Below are 19,597 nucleotides of genomic sequence, written 5' to 3' on the forward strand. Positions count from 1 at the left end.
ACCACCCCTTCGGCGCGATGCCTTGCCCTTTGAACGCAATGCTTTATGAGTAAAGGAAATGGTGCAGTAATTCTCTGTCATCTCGACAGACACCCATACCGCACCGTAAAGGAAGGGAGGAACGCCACCACCCCTTCGGCGCGATGCCTTGCCCTTTGAACGCAATGCTTTATGAGGAAAGGAAGTGGCGCAGTAATTCTCTGTCATCTCGGTAGACACCCGAACCGCGCCTTAAAGGAAGGGAGGAACGCCACCACCCGTTCGGCGCGACGCCTTGCTCTTTGAACGCAGCGCTTTTTGAAGAAAGGCAATGGCGCAGTAATTCTCTGTCATCTCAGTGGACACCCGAACCGCACCGCACAGGAAGAGAGGAACGCCACCACCCGTTCGGCGCGATGTCTTGCCTTTTGAACCCAACGCTTTTTGAGGAAAGGAAATTCTCTGTCATCTTGGTGGACACCCGAACGCACCGTACCGGAAGGGAGGAAGTGTGAGTGAAAGAAGAAAGAGGGGCCATAATGAAGAAACTGAAAATTGTATTTGAGGAAAGGGAATTATGCAGTAACTGTCTCGCATATCTCGGTGGACACCCGCCAAAACGCTGACACAACTGTCGACACGGACGCAGACACGGCTGCCGACACGGACGGAGACACGGCTGCCGACACGGATTGCTAACGACAGCATGAGGAATTAAAGGCTTTCGCCTTAATATGGGGCGTGTCGTGCTTGTTGCAAAAACATAACAAGGCGAACATCGTTGAAAGGCTACGCAGCATTTATCAACAAGCGCGAAAGTTCCGCTCACGCAGTCTTACCGCAGCTGAATAACCGGGAATAAAAGTCAAGTCAAGTCAAATCAAGTCAACTTTATTTCAGACATGTAAAGAAAATCACATGGCTGGGGAGGAGGGAAAAAAAGCCGCAATATTGTGGCTTGACAACGTTCCCTTCCCCCACACTACATCGGCTATCGATACTATAATGAAGTGCTTGGACGAGGCCGTGAGGAACGGGATGTGCTCTCTTTGTCAGAATTCCCACTTCATTGTTTTTGTGAGAGGGCGGGAGAAACGTCACTTGTTAGAGCTACAGCAGCGCTAGGGAGCTTACCTCTATACTGCTTTAAGCATCGAATGCGTTGTATGGCAAGAGTGTAACAGTGACCTACCAGAACAGAACCGTTCAGGGATTAGCGACTGTGAAAACCAAGAAGCTGTCAATGGTAATAAGAAAAAGCGCGAACTCCCTTTATTGCCTTCAGTTTGTAATCCGCTCGTTGTTAGAAACATGACTGCGAGTGATTGTTGGGCTCTGCAACGAACAGGGTATAGAGAGTAGGAGTGCCACAAAAAGGCAAGTAAATTCAACTATCAATGAAGGTTTACGACAGTGGAGTGTCGTCAATATACACGACGTGTCGTGACGGCCCTTACAGTTACCGTATTTATCGATGTGTATGCCGCGTTTTCTTTGTTTAATTTTTTTCGGTGTGTCTTTTTCAATATCCGACTTATATACAGCGAAAAATGACGCGCCATCGTGCATCATTTCGACTAGTTAGTAGTTACTGCACTGGAATGGCTGCTTTGCCTGCATGCCCTCCAAATGCGTGTGTATTTTGGCACGACGTAACAGAAATTTGTTGCACCACAGCGTAGAGGGCCATTGCGTTTTCGAAATTCTAAAAACTGATATAACGGTTAATCATTGAAAGTTAGTTAACCGGCTTACTAGTTAAGATGAGCAATCAATTTTCTGGTGTTCACCAACCCTGGCAATACTGTGTCGCAAAAGCCATAATTTTACCTCAAAAGTTCTATTTTTGAAACTTACCTAGTCTTCCCCGAAACACCTGAATAGAAAGATGGAGAGTATGAGGGCCTCTTTTTTTTTTTTCAATGCGGAATACTTTTTAGCTGAGCCCATACAGGGGACAAGACAGGAGCTAACTTCGGACCTTTTGTCAAGATGGAGACTATTTCTTGAGGAACGTAGACATCTCCAAGCACCATGACATTTTCACATGTGGTCGTGTTCTCTCCCCTTTTATGTATCAGGTGCGTTGGCATCCACTGCCGCCAGAATGACGTGGCTTCGCCGGAGTGCTCGCAGTCTCTTGCAGGTTGCTGCCTTCTCGTATTGACTTTCCTGGTAGCATAAGACCCACAGCCAGTCATAAAACAAGCGCACTTGCCTCCAAAGTTCAGACCGAATGGTGAACTTTTCTGGTTATACGCCTGAGAGTAAACCCCAGTGCGAGGCGCAAATGCATCGGGAAAAATGGCTGAGGCTTAGCTTAGGTTAAGCCTAGTCAGATGCGAAGCATATTGTTGCCGAGTTGCATATCGAGCACGCCGCTTGGCTATACGTTCTTCACGCTCTTCATCAGTCTCTGGAGCACGCCGCAACTTTTGCTTCTCATTCCAACGAGCAGCCCTGTCTCCAGGAGGCATCTCTATCCCGTGTACGCCTAGCAGAGGCAGGCGCACCCCCTTGTATACCGCCGCTCCAGCATCACGTGTTCACTACAGCGCACCTAGCGGCAGAAGCAGGAAACACATTGATCGCGACGCCTCGCGCGACGGCGCGAGCTGGGGCAAAGCCACCAAGATGGCGCTGGCTGGGGCCCCGTTTCTCCTATGTCGTTACGTCACGCATCACGTGGTCCTCCTTGGTCCTCCTCGCGACGGCGCGAGCTGGGCCCCCGTTTCTCATCTGCTCTGACGTCACGCACCACGTGGTCATCCTTGGTCACGACGCCTCGCGCGACGGCGCGAGTTGGGCCCCCGTTTTTCATCTGCTGTGACGTCACGCATCACGTGGTATGACATGGAGGTCACGAAAGGTCAATGGTAACGACACCGCCGTGCTCGAGGAGCTGGGTTGGGCTATTTTAGTATGCTTCGCATAAAACTGTGCACTGGTAAGAGCTCAGCAGTGCCGATATGACGTCACAGGCTCTGCAGCCTCCCGTCCGCTGGAGTGATTTAGTGACACGGGCTTGTATGTGCCATGCAGCTGGCGTAAGAACGTAAAGGCGCTTCTTTCCGCTGCAGATGTGACAAATTTGCACCGGAACAATTTAGCTAATACACTCTAAACAGAAAGGATAGAAAAGGAAGTGAAGGACAGTTTACTCCCAGCTTACTCCCATGTACTGCCCCGCCGCGGTGACTCAGCGGTTATGGTGCTCGTCTGCTGACCCGAAAGACGCGGGTTCGATCCCAGCCGCGGCGGTTGAATTTCGATGGAGGCGAAATTCTAGAGGCCCGTGTGCTGTGCGATGTCAGTGCACGTTAAAAAACCCCAGGCGGTCGAAATTTCCGGAGCCCTCCGCTACGGCGTCTCTAATAGCCTTAGTCGCTTTGGGACGTTAAACCCCATAAACCAAACCAAACCAAACTCCCATTTACTTGTGTTTACAGTGTATAAAATCGCCCACGCTGGTGCGTGCTATGCATCGGAATTAACACGATGTATGGCGAAAGAGGGCTTGCTGAAAGGCATAATTCGAACTCGTACACATGCTTAGAAAAGAGACACAGAAAGGCTTTCCTTATATATCAGAGCAAACGCCCGGGTTTGTGCTCTGCCAATAATACGCTGGTCTAATCTGCAGGTTTTGTCAACGGCAGCAAACGATGCGACGCCCGGCCACTCCAGTACCTCGGTGAAGTTCTTTCCTCAACACAGAGCACCGGCCCAGAGCTTCACCTTGTGTGATGACTCCCCACAATTTCATGTTTTCACTTGTGCTAGAAATGTATGTGTTCGTATACTTTTTGGGCCGTAATGTTGTGCATGGAGTTAATAACATGGTTCACTCTCGATCATCTCCCTCCTCTTGCGCTAATTTGGTGGAACTCTTGGAGTGAAATCGCGTGCGGTGGGATATGTTTTGTCAAAGACCACGCTAAGAAATGCTTCAAACCTGACCTGCTTTCAAAAGAACAGAAGCACACCGTCCTCTCGAAACAGCCAGGACGAAAGTACCGCATTCTCCGCATTGAATGCATAAACGTAGTGTTAACATAGTGTTAACGTAGTGTTAATGCATGAGGGTAGCCGGACGTAGTGTTTAAAGAGGGTGGCGTGCGCGATTTACCGCACTACGAACTCTCGCAGTCGGAGCCATTGCTTGGCCGCAAACGATGTAGCTGCTTGTTAAGCTTGACATATTTTTTTCTTTCGAGACTCACAGGCGTCCGTATTTGTGCTGTACGGTTTGCATGCGTGTGTGGGCCTACGACTTTGCAGGCCGAGTGGACGCGTTCAGGGTTTCATGCATTGCAAGATTCTCGACGACGGACACAATGGCTGAAATTCGAAGACGGCCATCGCCCTTTGTAATGACACGGCGATTTCGCTCGCAGCTTCGTCGAGCTTCGGAAAAGTCGCATTATTTCTTTTTGCTCTTCATGTGCTATTTTGTTTCGCCCGCTAGAAAGAGCCACAGTCGAGCGGGTCCCAATATGCTCGCGCTGACGATATAGCGGGCATTGAATTTCTAGTCGAATGTACCTCCTCGCGAAATCCGCTACGAACCGCACGCTCGGTATCGCGTTTCTGTCTTCTATTTATCCCCATTTGTTGGCTTATTATTCTTCATTTCGTTTTCGGAAGTTATTTTCAACACAGAGTCCGCCATGTTTGGAACGTGAGAGTATACGACGTGAATATTGCGCCATATGGCGTCGCAGAAAAGAATAAAAAGTGAACATGACGCGAGCATTCTACAGCGTGTCAACCTACGTGGAGAATTCTTGGGTACCGCGCAAATGCCCCAACGCATTTCAACAGCACGACTTTCTGCGCGGTGGCCGTACAACATGCTTCACAGCTCTTCCCACCGCTTTGCTCAAGTTTACGAAAGCCTTGCGGCAATTTCTGATTTCTCATTTACCAAGGATTCAACGATGTGTTCGCCGACCGTATTTCGTTGCGCGTAGTAGTAAGACTCGCGAAGATTACCTCTCATAATGTAAATTCTCACAAGCAACCCTAGAAACTAAGTAAAAGCACAAGCAAAAGAAGAATAGCTCTTTAGAAAAATTTCTAACTTCGGAATTTGCGGTTCAAGAAGGGATTAATTCTTAGTTTCCAATAAAGCAGAGTCACCTGAGCAATTTATTTTGAATTACTATTTATTGAGTGGGACCCCTATATACTTCATGTGCTTACGAGCTATAATGAGTGTTTCACCTAAGAATTTCCAATTTTTTAAAAAACAGGCTTTTTAAGTTGAGAGAGTGCTTTTTCGATACATTTGCTAAAATGTAACAAAGAATAGTTAAGTAAATAAAGGAATTAACGCTCAAACCCTTTGTTTGCACGAAAAGGTGACGTTTTGATTAACAACAACAACGCCCGCTGTGTTTTAAAACTTCAAGCTGGCAACAGGAACATAAAGTAGGCTCCTGGTAAACTATCATTGCAAGGCTCAGGTCCGCTGACTTGGGCCTAGCTCCTGCTTCAGCCAGCTTCAGTGTTGCAACACTATGCGCAAAGTTTCGGACACTAATCGTGTAACCACTGATTGTGTTCAGCAAGATGCAAATCTACACGACTTTCAACGCTCGAACACCGCAGCCCTCTGCCACAGCCGCTCAAACACATCGTGTCTATTGATGTATTCATAAATGTTCGCCGTGCGAGATACAAAGCTTATAGTTCGAGCATCGAATGTACCGATTTAGTAGTGTTCGACAGCTTTCCTGAGAGCTATTTTTCATGACCAGCTCGCTCAATACAGCCCATAGTCGCGAAATAATCGTGCACTCAGGTTATGGTCCGCTGGTAGAAATGACATGCGCAGATAAGTCGGCCCTTCTGTCACAGCGAAAACGAATATACTACTGAAAGCCGCAGTGTACGTACACGCTCATCGATTTCTGGTATGCGCACAAATACGCATGAGGAAACGTCGATTTACTCCGTTTTCCATGCCCGCCTTCACTAGACTAGCCCGTAATCTACTGGCTCTTAGCTCTTTCTCGCTCTGAATACGACGCAAGAGAAAAACTCTCGTTTCCAGAGCGTCTGTGCCATCATTACTTCGTGGTGAAACCAGTGGCAGTTACTCTGTATGGCATTTATCAATCGCACAGCGGGTTTTGTGAGCCAATGGGCACATGCACCAACAAGCTTGTGCATCACTTTTTTTTTCTGCAAGAAAGGCAGAATGAAGGACGCAGTAGGTTGCTGAGCACTGTGTTATCGAAACCTCCACCCGGACCGTAGGTCAGATGTTACATTCGTAACGAGCATGTGTGCACGGGACAGCTAATGGTTTTCTCTCCGTTGGCGCATACAAAGTGAAGAATAGTTTCAGCCTGCTCGGATGCTATTTAAAAACTCGCTGCAAGCAAGTTGTAACTGGTGCAATGCTTTTTTTTTATTGGTGCTCTCATGCGAGAAACTTCCACTTGCATTCGTTAAAACTGATCAGCCACGAGATTACTCACAGGCCAAAAAAATTCGCGCTTCAAATTGACGCTCCTGGTTAAAAGAAAAAAATATCTTTCATGAGCTCGGTCATGAGTTTTCTGTTTAAAGTCGCCGAAACAACTTAGCCTCGTTCTCTTTGACTTTCCACCCTATCAAAACTCGCCTGCTACAACCTACATTGCTATGACTCCGGCAGAATGAGAGCCTCCAGCGATCGCCATCCATACTCCAGAGGCTCCATCCACCAATCACTCAGAGCTCATTATCGCAGAAAGAGTCCGGCGTTGGGGTGTGAAGCCTCATCTGCCACCTACGAGAGCCCTCTCACAACCCACCTACCAACTCCCCAGACTCCTCCACCCATCTCCAACCAACCTTCAGAGGGCTGCACCCATCACACACACAGACAGTTCCAGAACCCTCCCGATACCACAAGCCCATGGACGGGTTTCCGCGAAACCCTGGATTTCATGGAGAAAGCTAGCATATAGACGCCAATAGGTCGTCCAGAATCAGAACCTCTGGGCAAGAAACGCAAACGGCAGGTAGACTCTTATGCTAAGGCACACGCCATCGCACAAATAGCATTCAAACTGTATTTTATTTATTTTTTTTCAATACTGCAGGCCCCTTTACGGGGCCCTAGCAGGTGGGCATACACAACAGTTACACTGAGGCAAGAACTACATCACACAACACAAGGAAATTTCAAAATGCGGCAAGAACACATGCAAAGATAAATCTAGTAGAACAGTGGTTCATTTGTCTACCTGCGGACAAACTATGTACAGCCTCCCTGATTTTTAATAATATAGCGCGAGCGTCGACCGAACTGCTGGTCAGCGCCTTACAACGGCGATAAGCGTGCAACAAGGCGAGAGTTCGCGCACGCGCACGAAGGCAGAGTGTCGTCTGTTACGCTGTTCCGAGCACGAGGGCACACGCCCTGCCACAATATCAGTTCGCTAGATCCCGCCAAGCCGTAGAGCGCATGCTCATGATTAATATGTGAGACTGCATGAGACACGATTTCTTTCCCTCTTTTTTTTTGCCTACTACGGGAGGCCAGCCTGGCGATGCGAAGTTACGATAAGAAAAAATAAAAGGAAAGAAAGTATCACATATTAATCATGCGCATGCGCTCTACGACGTGGCGGGATTTAGCGAACTGATATTGTGGCAGGGCGTGTGTCCTCGTGCTCGGAACAGCGTAGCAGACGACGCTCTGCCTTCGCGCGCGTGCGCGAAATCTCGCCTTGTTGCACGCTTATCGCCGTTATAAGGCGCTGACCAGCAGTTTGGTCGACGCTCGCGCTATATTATTAAAAATCAGGGAGGCTGTACAATCAGCTCCAGACAAGGTTACCATATGAAGTGATCAAACACGGCTAACAGTGAACAACATGCACGTAGAAGCGAAAACAAAAAATGAAAGAAAAAACCTTGGCGCTCAATACAAGATACGTATATGATGGAAACAATAATAATGCTGAATGATAGCGGACAATCGAACCCAGGAAGACAAACTATGACTACGCAAGGGGTGATGCACTGATTAAGACGACAAGAATAAATCTTCAAAGTCATTTTTACATTCTGTAGACAAGATTGACCCGTGATGTTTGGCAGATGCGGTTGCCATTGAATCGCGCCTTCTTAGTACACCATGGTATGAAAGGTGGACCACATTTAGCAGGGACGCGCGACTTCGTGGTTGGCCGTCAGGCAAATGGTGCCCTATCATATTATGTCATCCTATCGTCTGGCCTCAATGTCCAAGTGTGGTCCTCTCAGCCAGTGCTGCGCAGAGTGCAAAGAAAAGTACTTGCGTGTTCCCGTTTGTTGTCGCCGACCCTGTACCTCAGTGATCAGCACCAGCGCTGTCATGAATGCGGAGGTAGTTACTAGGAATTATTGTGAGACATTCCAACGGCTGAAAAAACACGGACGAAAGTAGACTAGACAGGACGAACGCCGGACTTCAACTGAGGTTTATTACAGAAAAGGGTATTATATACAAAGGGGGGCGCAAAGAAAAGTAACCCGTGAGAAGATAAAAATCCATAATCGAACAAATGCAGAAGGCACCAGTGCCATGCCACTCATGTTTGCCACACCGGCGCACCTTCTATTTATCGCCTACCTCGCTGAATCAACACGTAGGCGATAGGTAGGCGATAAATAGAAGGTGCGCCTATGCAGCAAACATGAGTGGCATGGCACTGGTGCCTTCTGCATTTGTTCGATAATGGGTTTTTTTATCTTGTCACGGGTTACTTCTCTTTGCGCCCCCCTTTGTATATAATACCTGTTTGTGGAATAAACCTCAGTTGAAGTCCTGCGTTCGTCCTGTCTCGTCTACCTTTGTCCGTGTTTTTTTAGCCGCTGGAATGTCTCACAATAGTACTAGCAACCAACTAGCCCAGCTTCCTACCCTTAATTAGTTACTGGGGAGACAAATTTGCGCACAGAGTAATTTTTTTTAGAGATGAAGAGCAAGGTGCTTTGATATTGAGATACAGCGGCTTCTCTTTGCAATTGAATAGTCGTGCTTTGCTAGCGTGAAACTGTAAGCGAAGGAGCGTTCAGGATAATCCACGTAGGGTCATTATAAAAAGACCCGATACAGAGCGTCAAACCGTTTCATCAAACAGGCAGGTTCGCTGTAGGAGTCTTCGTTGTTTTAGCATGCACAGCAAATTAACAGAGCAAGAATCCGGCAGGGACAAGCTGTCTGCTTTGTTAAACAGGTCATTTCGTACGACAGACGTTCGTTATACATGTCTCTGACTGTGAAAGAGGGTGAAAACCCGAAAAAAAGCAAGCGTTTTTCGCTACGTCCTGGAAAAAGATCATCCCACAAATTTTTCGACGGTAAAATTCGCTTGTTGTTTCGTTCTTTCTTTCCTCTTTCTCTCTGTCTTTCTCTCTCTCTTTCCCTGCGTTGCCTGCACGTTGCCATTTTCTTTGACTTGTACTTGGTGCATTTCCGCATTCCGAAGCTTGATTTGCATGTTTGCTGGAGCATGGAGATGGTGGAGCGCTCAATTCAGACGGACGAAGAAGTTTTCAAACTGCAATTTCTCTGGCTTCAAAAACGCATCCTTGGCTGACTCGACCAACGGCAATTTTTCCATCGAACCCAGGATCTCGTGCACTCCTATTGATTTTGGTGAAATCTGCCACGGCGCACCTTATATCAATGCTGCTAGTTCTGCTTCAGTCTACGTTTATCATTATTTTTATGCTTTGCTAGTCCCGCGGTTTCGAAATACATCGATTTGTTCTCGCGTTTGGCAAAAGTGCAATTTAATTATAGCAGAGTACGACTGGAGCTTGCGGATGAAAGCACAACTACTTCCGGCAGGCAAAGGATAAGCTGGCCTGGAACCATATGCATATTTATTTATTTATTTATTTATTTATTATTTATTTATTTATTTATTTATTTATTTGTTTGTTTGTTTGTTTGTTTGTTTGTTTGTTTGTTTGTTTGTTTGTTTGTTTGTTTGTTTGTTTGTTTGTTTGTTTGTTTGTTTGTTTGTTTGTTTGTTTGTTTGCTTGCTTGCTTGCTTGCTTGCTTGCTTGCTTGTTTGTTTGCTTGCTTGCTTGCTGATTTATTTATTTATTTATTTATTTATTTATTTATTTATTTATTTATTTATTTATTTATTTATTTATTTATTTATTTATTTATTTATTTATTTATTTATTTATTTATTTATTCATTCATTTATTTATTTATTTATTATACCTTACAGTACCCAGAAGGAAGTTGGACGAATAAAAGACGTACGTACAGGTGAAGCTGATTGATACAACACGAGATGCCAGGCAAAAACTTAAAAAAGAATTCTCTACACGACACGGCAAAACTTGACGGAAGAAATATGTATAAGTACCAGATGCTTAGTAGTAGCATGAATGCAGGACATATGGCAAGCACGCATTTAAGCAAAAAATGCAGTGGTTTGAGAGTATGCTTGAGAGTAATTCAACACGTGAGAGTATGTTTACTTAGCTGATCCTGGAATCGTTGATGGTTGCAAATGCATGCGGTACTGTCAGGAAGATCATTCCAAAGAACGACGGAGCGTGGAAGTGCGGATAAATTTAGCAGAAAGAGCAGCAAGAACGACGACCGTAATGAAAAACTTTTGTTTTGGCATGATATTCATGGCTGCTGGTTTCGATGGTCGCCCTTTGAAAGTGGCCCTAGAGAGCAGCCTTTGTAAAGCGAGAAGGCGGCAAATAATTTTAAATCACCCACCCCGGCGAATGCGTGTCTATGGCGTTGTGCTGATGAGCACGAGGTTGCGGTTTCAAATCCGAAAAAGTGACCGCACTTTAATGGCGCCTGTATTCAAATACGCTTGTGTACTCTGATTTCGGTGCCGTTAATAAACCCCGGGAGGCTGAAATTATAGCGAAGACCAGCACTAAAGCGTAGTTGCAGTTGCTGTATCGCTTTGGCACAGAAAAAACTACTTTATTTGTTGGTATTTCTATTAATAACTAAAATATATATTGGACGGAAAGCTGCTTTGACTCTTAGCCTGCGCCAATTTTATTGAAGTTTTTGACATCGTATCAAATGACAATAGGGGCAACAAGCTAGGGCAACAACCGGTTATTGGTTACAGTTTTGTGAACGGCCGGAGCCTCTCTAAACTTAAGACATAAGACATTATGTAACAAAATCATGAGTTAAGTTAAAAAAATATTTGTTATCCGAGGGTAAGTGAACGTCTTTACACAGGCAAAATCATAGCAGCATTTGTCTACATAAAGAGAAAAAGTTATGCAGTTCATGTGAGGGTAGCGCTTTTTTTAGACTGTATGCTGGAAGTTCAGAGCTGTTCAGAAGTTCAGAGCTCATCGTTCTAGGTGCACCAGTGCATCGGTTATGTTTTCTTGCTTCGCGGTTCTAATAGGAATATGCTAATTACCTTCAAGTCATCTCAATAGTTAAGGTAAGTCCAGAGTTACTGTAGCCAATTAAAAGCGCTGAGAAAGAAACAGTCGGGAAGGGCAGAGTCAGTAGAGCGAGGGCGAACGAAGTGTTCTGTAGGCAGGAAAAATTAGACCTAACTGTTCATTCATGTAATGCGTTTAACTTAGCTCGTTAGTAGTGGATTATAGAGACGACGAGAGTCGTTGCAGATTCTAACAGAAAAACAGAAGTCAAAACTGTTGAGCCCGTACATTCGAGTTTGAAGACAAATTACTCTCCTACCTGACACACAAAACAGCGCCACACGACACAGGGAGAAGAAAGGTAACACACGAGCACTACGTTTGTGTTCTTTCTTGTCCCTGTGTTGGCTGTACAATTTGGCATCTGATGTCCTACCATCAAGTCCAAGCTGCCACTATACTCTTCTACAAGCGAGAGCAAGACTGTGCCAAGCATTGTACCGTTCCTTGCACCGCGCACATTTGTGGCGCTGGAAAAGGTGTGGCTCAAAGAATAAGTTCACAGATTCGAAAAAAAGCAACCCACCTCTCCACCTACAAGTCGGCTCCGGAGAGGCGAGTGCTTTTACACCGAAATTCGAGTACATCCTGTAAACATAAAGTACACGTTGCCGTTGCGTACTACCTTGTGCTCATCTACATCCAACTATGACCATGATAAGACGAAATACTCTTCTCTGCACTTTACGCAAGCGAAGATGACAGAGCACGGAATACTTTCTATGCACCAAAATCGTGTGTTAGGAGAGGTGCTTAAGACACGTTGCAGCTTAATAACAGTTAGTATGTTACTGGACACACTATTTCACCTGAGCTTGTCGCACGACAACTTTAGATGCATGTCGCCACTAAACCCAACACAACATAATATTTTACCACTACGGTTTGATCAACACCCCAATCCAGGAATAAAGAATAACAAGAAAAGTAAAACACTGGAAGTGAACTACGTAGCAGTGCCTCGTGATTCCTGCTTTTTCTTACCTCTGTGCGATTATAGCTAAGCGATTCTCAACGCTTCCGTTTCATTATAAGCGACAGCAACGCAGCTCGAGCGAAGACAGTGAGATCAGTGGCATCGCTCCCAGAAAGAGCGGTAGCACGGCGAAGAAAAAAAGAAGTACAAAAGTGAGGGAGGCAGGTGGCGGAGGCTTTGATCCATGCACGGCGCACCTCCGGCGAGGAACATCAAAGGGGCTCTCGCTTCTGTGAACTCATTAGTGCTGCGAACGGGTGAACTCATTAGTGCTAGAGACAGTGCACCCCGTGCAAGAAGCCCCCTCGTGACAGGAAGAGAGGTTTTCTATTTTTATCTTGCACCATCTCGAATGTATGCAGGGGCAAATTCCAAGCCATCCGATAGCTCGCCCTGCAGTCGGTTTTGTATGTGCTTTCGTAGGGTGCTGCCGTAGAACCTTTGAACTGTGCTAGAACATGAACAGAACAAAAGCGAAATTTTAACGCTCCAGAAGTACAACAGAATGTTCACAGATATGACCTTGTGGATGTGGTGTTCGGCTGCTCAACACAAGTTCGAGGGCTTTGTGCTGACATCTGAGAGACCGTTAAAGAACCACTGGGCGTTGAAAATAATCCGCAGCTGTATGACTATGACTACTAAGACCACTATGACTATGACTACGAAGTATGTCATAGTCCGCAGTCTGGTTGCGGCTAATGAAAAACAATGCCATATATAGTTCCGCTGTGCTCCGCAACGTGCTAGAATCAGCGAAAGCTGTCGCTGTACTTCCTGAGCACATAAATTCAACAAATCTTCCCGGCTAGATTTTGCACACGGATTGCTGATGCAGACATCGCGTTTACGTAACAGCAATTAAATAGGACTGCAATCTGTAATGGGTAGAGCAACACGCAGTGAAAAGGCAATACATGGGGAAAAAAAGAAAAGAGCAATCTAACCGGCCGCGCAAGACGTTGAGCCCCTGCACCTTTTACAAAGGGAACATTTCGTCTGGAGTCTGAACGCCTTTTGTGTCTCCCCTCATTGCCTTGCCTATTGGGTTACGCTCGAAACGAGCTATCTGTGTGCGGTGACCGCGCAGGTGTCAAACCTCTTATACAACGCTAGGTTACGAAAAAGGACGTTGGCCTGCAAAGCACGTGTATAGAAGGCGAGTGCTTTGTGTGCCAAGTCGTCCCCAACAATCTGAGCTACGAGACGGCGCGAACGCTACAAAATACAAGCTGGTTTCATGTAACCCCAGTTCGCATTGCCTGAGAGAATTAAATTTCTCTTGCTGTGCTCGGGGTGTGAGGTGACAGGAAAGAGCTGTACCGTTTACATATTGCTACAATCCAAACGTTCCGACGAGTCAAAGTGCGAAAGGTAGCATTTTGCTAAGTTGCGTTTAGCTGAAAAATGTTTATGGCAATGGGCGCCTGCTGCTTATAACATTAAAGCGGTACAGGCAAAAAAAAAATTTCTAACGCAAAAAAAAAAACGATACAATTTGTTTTAAGGAGTAAAACGATGTCTTCAAACAAGTTGTATTCGCAGGCGTTCAGTGCAGCGCAATTCATTATGAGTTTGAAAGTTGTCCAAGGAGCCACTCGGAATATCCACCCGCATCGAGTAGCGTCAAGATGAACTTGCCCCAAGTATTGTGACGTCACCGAAACTAGCGGATGTTCTCAGGAACAACCAGTGCTTGGCGGCGACGCCGACATCATCAGAGATGTAGTAGTCTACGCTGGCCGGTAGTCAGTGACGTCAAAAAAAAAAAATAAAGTGTGCCAAAAGCCTGTCTATGGTTTTTCGCCCATTATTTCGCTATTTTGTGCCCGTGGGATGCCAGCAGCGAAAACCTGCATTAAGCCTTTTCCTGGCATTATCGTTTTTAACTGACTCCAAACCCGGGCATCTGCAGTAGGAAACAATGAGATCAATGGGTGAGAGGGAAACAAAATGGGGTAAGGACGAAAGCAAAAGGAATCCTGGGCTGTCCGGACCGTTACGTACAAAATCGTCTTTGAAACTGCCGGCGTCGAATGAGGCTGACTGATTTATAGGCCTCGACGCGGAAGTCGGAAACGCGGTTATCGCACCACCATCATTCTTTTTCACTGCTGAGCCCATCGCCCCTTCATTCATGCCTTCACAGCGCTCATGCAGTTTCCTCACTTGCCCCAACCTCTTCGCACTTCGGTTCTTTTTGCCTCATCGTTGTCTCCGAGACGAAAGAGGCGAGATTGCGCAGGAGGCGCTCAAAGCGGAAGAAACGAAAACACCGGCAACATACGGCCCACACACCGAAAAACAAACAGTGCGAGAAACAAACACGTAGATGCCATGACATAGGAGGGGGTATTGGAGAAGGAAGGAAATAAGGAAACGAGGAGCAGCGCTTAAATTTGTAGTAGAACTTTTTGACGGGTTAGTTGGTACATTGTCTTGAAAGAATGTCGTACGCCAAAAAAGGACGAAACAGGAAGGAAAAACACAAAACCCTCTTGCGCCTCTTTCCTGTTCTGTGTTTTTCCTTCCTGTTTCGTCCTTTTTTGGCGTACGACATTCTTTCAAGACGCTTAAATTTCTGTCCCAATTTCGCTGCCTCAGCTTCGACAATGCTTCCAACCTCCTTCGCCTTCCTCTCTTCCTCCCCTCCACTTTGCGTGTCAATTAAAAGAAGAACTTACAATCAATTAACGCGTTTGCATTTACTTCATATTTCGGATTGACCTCATTAGGGTTCGTCGTTTGCAGTCACTCGCAATAAATATACACGTTTCTTACACGCTCGCAGGACTCAAGGCGGACTTCGAAAGCGCAACGATTACTGTGAAAGAAAGTACTCGATGATAGGGAAAAGTCAGCTCTTGCCTTAATCTGCACTAATGCGAACAAAATTTCGTCTTTAACACGACTGAGGGAACTGTGCTGCATAAGTTCTCATACGAATTAACGTATTAACTCCCTAAACAAGTTTCTTTTTGCAATGAGCCGTCGTCCAACCACGGGGCCATTCGTGTAATCAAACCGCTTCACAAAAAAGAATAAATATACGTTGACTCTAAATTAAAATATGCATAATTATGAAAAAACCAGCTCACATAGACCCTAAGAACGGTGTGCGCTACTCGGCTTACTCTACTACTTAAAGATTGCGTCAACCTAAAATAAAGATAACAAAAAACCGTATCACAATACACTTCGAAGAACAAAAATTTTCATTTCAGTGCTGCCACTCTCCATCTTCAATACATCATAACTACCCAGAATGAGGTGTTCCTTAGCAAGGCGCCAATTTTATTAGAATTAATATAAGAAGCACTTTGGAGCATTTTCTAAGAGAGGTGCTCTATTAGAGTTTACTTCAAAATGTACAATTACTTTTTAAATACGCTACAAGGAAAGGTACTGCACAGTCCCGAGATTTTAGATGACGTCAGGTCAAAGAATAAAATGTGTCATGCAATAAAACCCGAAATACCGACAGGTGTTAAAAGCCACACTTGTGACTACGCAGTATCTGTTCCAGTCCCCCCCCCCCCCCCCCCCCTTCCAACTGTTTTCCTCGTCTCATGCCCTTAAATTTCATTGACTGCATTTTGATGAAGCAGAATGGCAAAAAGGCCTGTGTGTTTTTCGTTCTCAGCGGACATTTGACGCGAAACAGTTACGAGACGATCAGACTCCTCATGCGGAAATTCTGCGAAAGCCGGTGGATTCACCCTCATTGATTACTCTAGTGCTTCTACGTTACTCTGGGGCTTCTACTCCAATGTGTATGTTTACTATAATCAGAGCTTTCACACACGCGCAGGTGGGTGGATGGATAGTAGGTGGCGCTTCTTGAGCGTGGCTGCCGGATACGGTTTTAGGTATGGGGTGGCGGTGGGCGATTGGGCAGCCTATTACCTAGGGGGATGGAAGGGCAGCTGGTTTTCCCGCTGCTTCTTTTAATTCTGGTTCACTGTCACCTTTATGGAGCCAGCGGTTATATGAAGATCCCTCCCCTCCTCCGCAGGCCTTCGTGTAAGGGGGACCCGTAGAATTTAGCAGGCACCAGGAAGTGCATCCACCACAGGGTGCTCCGGAGAGTGCTCCACAGAGCACCTTCATGGGCTAAGAAGGTCCGCCAGGAAGCTGTCCCGACCTGCTGCGATTTCCTAGAGGAGGTGGGTGGGCTGCTCACCCGAACAACGCCATTTTTCAGAAGCGCCACCAACCACCACCAGCGTGCCCCTGATTCTCACGCACGAAGGGTGAGCTCAGCCGCAAGCGGCGCAACTAACGCTACATTAATTCAGTTTTCGCTTTCATGCACTGTGTTCGTAATAGTGATAATGCTGGCATTTCGGTGTGCTCAAGAGAACGTGCAGAAATCAGGCGTAGTGCAAACAGGTAACGAAGAGTTCTAGAAGAAAGCAAGTTGCCCATCTGAGTGGGCGCCCAAATTTAACAGGGTTCGACCGGCGCGGCCGATTTCATGGCACGCTTCATTCATTGGTGAATGCTACTTTTACTTACGCAAGGAAGAGAGTGAACTGCCGCTTTTTATGGCTGTCGAATGAATAAAGAGCCCTTTGTATCCGTTCTCCCGCTTTGGCTATACGGCTCTCCGGAGCGCCATACCGTCAGCGCGTATATTCACTGGGGAGGTTAGAGTAAAAAGATTTATATGTATGAGCGCATGGAATTGCCTCCAGCATTTGTGCTTCACTGCCTGGTAGAAATATGTTATTTTGTAGCTACGCTCATCCTTTCCCAAGCCATACTTTATTTTCAAGGGGATCGAAATGGTTGGGCTCAACCAGCCGACACGGAAGTCGGCTGGGTATGCCGCTGTGCCGCTTGCTTTGAAAAGCAGAAAAGACCCGGGGTGACTTGGTGGAGCAACGCTGCGGTCTTAATCAATTGAGGAGTTATTTATTTTGTTGCTGCTGCTGCTGCTGCTGTTGCTGTTGTTGTTGCTGAAGATACATTCACTAAACAGCAGCAGCGGCGTTTCGTGACACTTTTTCCATTCTTTTCGTGCAAAAGCGTTGTTCACAAGTTCAAACTCAGCCCAAAATGTTATGCTTGCATGACATGAACTTGAAGGTGATTGTAAATAGCATAAATATTCCTGCGACAGGGTTTCGAACACGCGACGCCGCGAAGAGATCAGCTTCGCTGGCCACTGCCCGACAGCACTATGCTTATCGCCCGAGCCGATCACGCCTTGTCTTAAACTGGAACGCACTCTTTGTGCTGTGCACTACACACCGTCGTCTTCATCAACTTCCATCTCCGGCGCGAACAAATCAGATCAGCTTAACCTCGACCAGACCTTAACCTGGATCAAATATCGTCGCCAGATGTGCCGACGGCCCAGCAAAGCAAAACCACGAGCCAATCAGGCTAAACACATGCATTTGCACGTCTACACGGTGTAACAATATTAAAACTTTACCACTTATGTTAATACACTGAATTAACAACGATTACAAGAATGGAAATGCAATGAACGGAAAGACAGGACAAGTTCTGCGCAATATGGTTCACCCTATTTATTACGTGGAGCCACACTGGTTAGCGACCGCACTCTGAAAGCGCTCTGTGTGCTCACAGAAGCTCGGGAAAGAGCAGGAAAATACACCGTAAAGCTTTTTGCGCTTCTAGAATGCATGCACGCGTCACGACATAACGGAGACAGTTAAACTAGTACCAATTCAATTGGGAAAGAAAAAACTCGGGAATTGACGTATTCTCAGAGCCCTATAGCGCGCATTGGAAAGCTATAAAAGTGGTCCCCGACGATCAGCCTATGCACGCATGGCAAGTAGGCGAGCAGTGGAGGAAGCCTGCTTCGGAAGAGCGCTCATAAAAAAATATTATTGTCACTTGCGGACAGTTACGTTCGCTGTTATCTCACGAGAGCCCATTGTTTTCGCCCCAGAACCGTAAAGTGCGGCCGAATGCGTGCGTAAAATGAGAGACATAAATCTACGAAGGTGGCGAACCCAAAAGCACTCTTCTGGACGCCGCTCTATATGAAGGCGATTGCTACGAAGGCAAGGTTTCGTTCCTCTCGCTTTTGTTTTTCATCGAAAGTTATAAGCTTGTGAATTTTAGGCATTCTGACAATGTTTCACTTTTAAAAAGACAACACCGCCTGCGACGGTTTGGGCTCTTTAGAAACTGCACACGGCACTCCTGGAAGGCCTTTGCCGGCTGCCAGTTTAGGTAACATTGCAGTTGTGTTCTCCAATTTGTTCATTCAGGCATCTTTTTAGTGCTATTTTTGTACACAGTAATGGCACGGAATAAAGTGCATCAATTACGGGTTCAGGAAAGTGTTTTCGGTGATATTAAAAATATTTTACCGATCGTCTTCGTCCTAACGTGCGCTTTGAAAAAGGTTCTGACGCTTGGTAGGCCCTGAAGCATAAATATTCCACGCATGTGACGACAGAAGTTCTTGGGTCGATGAGAGACATTGGGAATGTTGCTCTAAATCCCGGGAACAGGCTCCAATATCCAGAAAAACAGTACCTTGAGATTTCTGCCAGGATATAAAATCGCACAAAAGCAGGCAATTGTGAAACAATTACTCAATAGGCAAAAATATTTGCCTGCCATGTGGCCGATTGCCATCGTTGAATAGAATTTATTTTCTATTCGCCACTGTAGAAAAAAAAACACTTTTATTATCGCCAATATATCTCTCGACGCATCCTTTCCGGGTGTAATAACATTCTCTCACACTCTTTGCATGCCACTTCTTGAAGATGGAGTTTGGGCGAACTCGCTGGCAATATGGTGAAAACCTAAGAAGGATAAAAGAAGGCTGGATAAACAACGAGACAGCATAAAGTGTCCGGGAAACATATTGCTTTGCAGCTCTAGTTCAGACTGAGGAGAAGAGGAGCATAGTTGGTGCCGCTATCATACGAAGCAACACGTAAAATAAAAAAAAAAACTTGGCTCACGCCGTCACAGGGTCACTACTCACCGAAGGCCGCATATATCATCGTTGCTGCCTGTTCCCCGGCGAAGAGTAATCTATTCCCCGGCGTGGAGTCCCATGTTATAGGCTCCTTGCCGGAAGCTGTCACCGCCAAGGACGCGCTCTTGAAGGCTACTTAAATTTTTCAGTAGGCCCTTGTTCCGGGTCGATACGCAGCTAGGCTGTCATCCTTCGCCCGTTTGCTTGGCGTCACG

Source organism: Amblyomma mixtum, chromosome 8 (genome assembly GCF_055824585.1).
Source record: "Amblyomma mixtum isolate Tamu chromosome 8, ASM5582458v1, whole genome shotgun sequence".
Classification (NCBI taxonomy): domain Eukaryota; kingdom Metazoa; phylum Arthropoda; class Arachnida; order Ixodida; family Ixodidae; genus Amblyomma; species Amblyomma mixtum.